At 37.8% G+C, this 6,113-nt stretch overlaps 1 pseudogene across 1 annotated transcript; it reads left to right on the forward strand.

The window, feature by feature from the left end:
* The first annotated feature begins 948 nt into the window (after window positions 1–948).
* LOC149207676 (uncharacterized) lies at window positions 949–3,564 on the forward strand (annotated as a pseudogene). Its single transcript, XR_016252698.1, has 3 exons — window positions 949–1,780; window positions 2,136–2,545; window positions 2,915–3,564. The product of XR_016252698.1 is annotated as an uncharacterized LOC149207676 (transcript).
* Window positions 3,565–6,113: the final 2,549 nt, after the last annotated feature.

Genomic DNA, 6,113 nt, shown 5'->3' on the forward strand with positions numbered 1-6,113 from the left:
CCTGGATTCTCTTCAGCAGTTTTAGCAATGCATGATATAATTAGCACGGAAGTGAATAACATGAACGATTGTGGGTATATTGCATAACTCATATATTAAATGAAAAACTGAACGATCATAACAATGCAGTTACCACACCTTATATGCTATATAAGTTTCCCATTAATACATAATATTTTAGCATAATTATTTAAGACAGATCTGCAGTCTGATCTGATCTTAGCATAGCACTGGAAGGATGCCACGATCTGTCTATCAAATATGTCTATATATCTCAGTAGAATCGAGCCGCATGTCATGCACCTACATTCACTCCATTTTATTCTATATAATGTACACACGCTGCGTCTCTATCATCCTCCTGCAATATAATAAACAAAAGTTTAGCATTAGATATACCATGCAACATAAAAGTTACAGCTGCGAAATGTGATAATAGGTAAATTACAAAGAAATGTGATAATCATAGTTTTGAGCAGAGCGGCGGGTCGATTCCCGGAATCGACACGCCGTCGGGTCGGGCGGGGAGGAGCGGCCCGGGGGTGGTGCTGCGCGGCGGCGCAATGTGATAATAGGTAAATTACAAAGAAATGTGATAATCATAGTTTTGAGCAGAGCGGCGGGTCGATTCCGGGTCGGGCACCCCCGGGCCGCTCCTCCCCGCCCGACCCGGCAGCGGGTCGATTCCGGGAATCGACCCGCGGCTCTGGAGGTTCCATTGTCAAAATCATCACGTACCTAACAGTTAACAAATTTCGTAGCTGGGAAATTTCATTGATCAATCAACGTCGTGGGCAGATAATTGATTAAGAAATTTAATTTTCCATTGGTGAAATGATAATAATTTCGCAGCTGTAATTTCCTCTGCTCAAAACTATGATTTGTTCAGCCATTACAGTATCATTCGACTCATCAATGGAAGTCCCAAACAGTTCAGTTGTGCTCATTTGATGAAGCATAATAGAGTTGGAAGTGGCATCATTGGTCATTTTGGCATTCACACTGTCGATTATATGCTGACCCATTTCTTCAATACGTTCCAATCGTTCCTTAAAACCCTCGGACTCCGCGTTTAGCTTTTGGACATCGAGGACGAGACCGGCCAAGCTTTGGGTGAGCAAGAAATCGTTGATTTTCTTTTCTACTTTCAGGATCTGCTTTCCATATCGATATTTTCTGTATATATTAAAACTACTCACTCTCTCTAATTTCTTGACAAGGTGAAGGCCATCTTGCACTTGGGCTTGAATGTCCCTGAATGGCTGGCCCTTGTAAGAGGAGGAGTCTGCGTCAGTAAATGGATTCAGATTCATACCAGTGGGCTGATCTACCTTTGAAGTCAATGTAACAAACGCCATCTTTTCTTGGCTTTCTTGGCCTCTAACAGTCTCATTTCTGTGCACACTTCCTTCCACTATGGATGAGCGTTTCCTAAATATAGATTCCAGAATCTCTGCTACTTATTTGATTTTGTTTTGTGTGTGAGCTCGATGCCTCTTAAAAATATGAAGTTTTGGGTTTGGATCATGATGGAACTTAGAAGTTTGATTGTGTCTTAAAATATTTAGGGATTCTTCTCAAGTTTGTTGCCAGGGAAGAAAAAAATTGCCAAAGATTATCTCTATTTCTAGGTATTTATGGAAGCCCGGATCTGGTTTATTGTAGCAATAGCAGCAGCATAAGGACATGGCTTGTGATGGCATACCTTTCCCTTCCTCTAATAATGAGGAACAGTCTGCAAAATCTATGGCTGAGACGATGTCTGTTGGGGTCCCAAAAGGTTAGTTAATTTTAGGTTTTCTTCAATGTACTATGTCACTAACTTTAGGTTTTTCTTTTTTCAATAATTAGTGTACTATGTCTATTTCGTTCCAAAGTTAGTTTTTTTCTTTCTTTTTTTCAATTAATAGTATTCAGATAGTTCAAATAAACTTGATCTCATTATTATTTATAACAAAACATAGTAAATAAACATAATCATGAACACAATATAGAAGCAACAACACAGGATATATAGCAAATCTTGATAAGATACATGTATACATTGAAACTCTGTAGACATGTATATATAAATTGTGTTTATAGATATTCCTTTGGAGTTTGAGGGTGGATTGATGAAATGGCCACAACTGCAGGTGCTACATCTCTAACCAGCAATGAATGTGAAAATACACGCAAACGATCAATGAGTTCTTCCTCCCTCTCAAGAGCCATGGACCTGTCTGACCATGACAATGGGGAGGAAGATGGATCGGATGACTGCCCGCATTTTGGAGAGAAGAAAAGAAAATTGACATTCGAACAAGTGAAGACGTTAGAGAAAAGTTTTGAGCTGAGAAACAAGCTGGATCCCGATAGAAAAATGCAGCTGACAAAGCAACTAGGTCTGGACCCGAGACAAATATCTGTATGGTTTCAGAATCGGCGAGCCAGGTGGAAAACCAAGCAGATGGAGAAAGATTTCGATGTTCTCAAGCACGAGTACGAGACTCTTAAGAAGAACTACGATATGCTCCTGCAGAAAAACAGACAATTCAAAGATGAGGTATTAATACAATCTAACATGTATGATTTCTACAATCTTCATATTACAGATCTGAAAAACTTAAGCAACTTTAAGCAGAAAGGAAATTTTGATCTAATTTTAATTTTATTTTGTATTTAGTATTTTGTGTTAGAGTCTTTTATCTATCTCGATCTGATGGGGTATCCAAAAGATTTTGTCTCATAAATAAGATTTATGAACGTTTAGCTATTAATGGTTAGCTTAATTTTTGGGTCTCCATTGTTAAAGACAGGGTTATGAGTTCAGTTCTCTTCATCACCTGGTTGAAAAATAAATAAATCCGTGATCACATTAATTTTTCTGAAAATTTTGAAAAAAGTGATTAAATAGTTTTGCATATCTCTTTAGGTGCAGTGGCTGAGCAGGGAACTAAAAATCAATGATCAGAGCAGCAAGGTTAGGGTTTCTTTGATCGAATCCCAGCAAAAAACAGAAAATTCAGTACCCAACCTAACTATTTCTCCCATGGAGTTATCAGTGAAGTCGGAGATCTGTTTAAATTGCACAGAGCAATCGCGAGAGAATTATCCAACGACCATTAAAGAACAGGAAGGTGGGTGTTGCAGCTATATGACTGAAGCTGCAAGTTCTATTTTTAATATACGATTGAAAGTCCCCAGTCACCGGGGGTTCCCCAGATAGCTGCTGCTTCTGCTAATAGGTCTTCCCTAGAATTTGTAGTGGAGGGAGAAGTAGCTGCAGGTGGCCTAAAGACCCCCCCACCAGATTCAGGTTTGGATGAATGGCACTGTCTGCCAAAAGTGGAGATGGATCAAGGTACAGAGGAATCGTGGTGTAACTTGTTATACAGTTTGGAAGAGCAGGGATCTCTCATACTGTGTGAATACTGGCGTGTGCCAGATGAATCAAGATAGCATGATCACGCAGGTTATCTGGTTGAGGTATTCCTCCATAGGGTTCTTACGGAGGATGTATTGCCTTGATTTTGTTTTGGGTCACTTTGCGGAACAAATGAGTTATTTGAGTTTTTCTCTAGAGTTTTGGTGTTTGGAATCTATTTGTAAATAATTTCACTAGTTTTCAAATCTCTAAATCCAGTCACCTATCAACCTGTAGTGTAAGAAGATATAAACAATGTGAATGCAAGTCCAACTCCGGCCTCTGAAATTTTAGAAGACTTGGCAAGACTTGGTCATGGTGTCATTTGATATTAATGTTAATCTACCCTCTCACACTTTATATAAGATGATCACTTTCGCATGCGGTATATTGTGAAATGATTGCCTGGATTCTCTTCAGCAGTTTTAGCAATGCATGATATAATTAGCACGGAAGTGAATAACATGAACGATTGTGGGTATATTGCATAACTCATATATTAAATGAAAAACTGAACGATCATAACAATGCAGTTACCACACCTTATATGCTATATAAGTTTCCCGTTAATACATAATATTTTAGCATAATTATTTAAGACAGATCTGCAGTCTGATCTGATCTTAGCATAGCACTGGAAGGATGCCACGATCTGTCTATCAAATATGTCTATATATCTCAGTAGAATCGAGCCGCATGTCATGCACCTACATTCACTCCATTTTATTCTATATAATGTACATACGCTGCGTCTCTATCATCCTCCTGCAATATAATAAACAAAAGTTTAGCATTAGATATACCATGCAACATAAAAGTTACAGCTGCGAAATGTGATAATAGGTAAATTACAAAGAAATGTGATAATCATAGTTTTGAGCAGAGTGGCGGGTCGATTCCCGGAATCGACCCGCCGCCCGGTCGGGCGGGGAGGAGCGCCCGGGGGTGGCGCTGTCGATTCCCGGAATCGACCCGCCGCCCGGTCGGGCGGGGAGGAGCGGCCCGGGGGTGGCGCTGCGCGGCGCCCCCGGGCCGCTCCTCCCTGCCCGACCGGGCGGCGGGTCGATTCTGGGAATCGACCCGCAGCTCTGGAGGTTCCATTGTCAAAATCATCACGTACCTAACAGTTAACAAATTTCGTAGCTGGGAAATTTCATTGATCAATTAACGCCGTGGGCAGATAATTGATTAAGAAATTTAATTTTCCATTGGTGAAATGATAATAATTTCGCAGCTGTAATTTCCTCTGCTCAAAACTATGATTTGTTCAGCCATTACAATATCATTCGACTCATCAATGGAAGTCCCAAACAGTTCAGTTGTGCTCATTTGATGAAGCATAATAGAGTTGGAAGTGGCATCATTGGTCATTTTGGCATTCACACTGTCGATTATATGTTGACCCATTTCTTCAATACGTTCCAATCGTTCATTAAAACCCTCGGACTCCGCGTTTAGCTTTTGGACATCGAGGACGAGACCGGCCAAGCTTTGGGTGAGCAAGAAATCGTTGATTTTTTTTTCTACTTTCAGGATCTGCTTTCCACATCGATATTTTTTGTATATATTAAAACTACTCACTCTCTCTAATTTCTTGACAAGGTGAAGGCCATCTTGCACTTGGGCTTGAATGTCCCTGAATGGCTGGCCCTTGTAAGAGGAGGAGTCTGCGTCAGTATATATATCTTCACACTATAAAGTTCATATTGGACAGCTACGTGTCCAAAAAATTTATGGTTGATGTGATCAACGAACTATTGGTGCTTTATAAATATTGAAGACGATGGGTTGCGGAATAGATACGAACGAGAAATCGGAGTGTATTTTTTGCGTGTTCACTTGTTTTCCCTTTTTGACCATTAAAACTGTGCAAGGAGCATTCTCATGTACTTTTGCATGGCTACACAAGTTTTTATATGAAAGTTAGAAGATGAGGATGGCATCTCTAAAAACACATTTATGTTAATATAATTATGATAGGGTGTCAAAATTTTAATTAATGCAGGTAGAATTTTAACAAGTAATTATGTTTATATTTTATTTTTAATCAAATTAATTAATTAAAAATTGTTATATAAATATGTTGTATGAATATGAATTATTATTTTTTGGGCATGAATATGAACTATGATTTTTTAGACATGTAGTATTAGTAAGTCATTGTATTAATATATGATATTGTAATGAATTTTGTTTTTAAGAATAGATTGTTACGTGTTTTCTTTTTCTAATTTTAATGTTTAACTCATATATTAATTATTGTTACAATAATAATAATATTAATAATAAAGTTATAATATAGTTAATTTTTATAATTTTGGTGATGTGAGATGTATCACGAGATAAGTGTTTTGGTGCCTAAGGAAACAAGATACTACTTTTTGTTTTTATGATATAAATGTAATTTAATGAATGTGTTTTGCCATTTATACATAACACTTGAATAAATTGTTAATTTTATTATTTAATTTTAAAATAGGTTTGTAACAACATTAATCAATGAAATTGTATTTATTCAAATTGAAAATTTATTTGGTGCCTCTTTACTAAATCAATAGTTCACTTCAAACCTTTGCTCTCTAATCCCTCAATCCAATGTAGAACAATGGGTAAGAATACAATAGCCAACCACAATCACAAACTACCAACAATAGCCAACCACAATCACATACTACCAACATGTCATTGCTATTTTTTACTTCTTTTC

Source organism: Pinus tabuliformis, chromosome 1_2 (genome assembly GCF_031772625.1).
Source record: "Pinus tabuliformis cultivar Carrire ecotype Pingquan chromosome 1_2, CPIR1, whole genome shotgun sequence".
NCBI lineage: Eukaryota > Viridiplantae > Streptophyta > Pinopsida > Pinales > Pinaceae > Pinus > Pinus tabuliformis.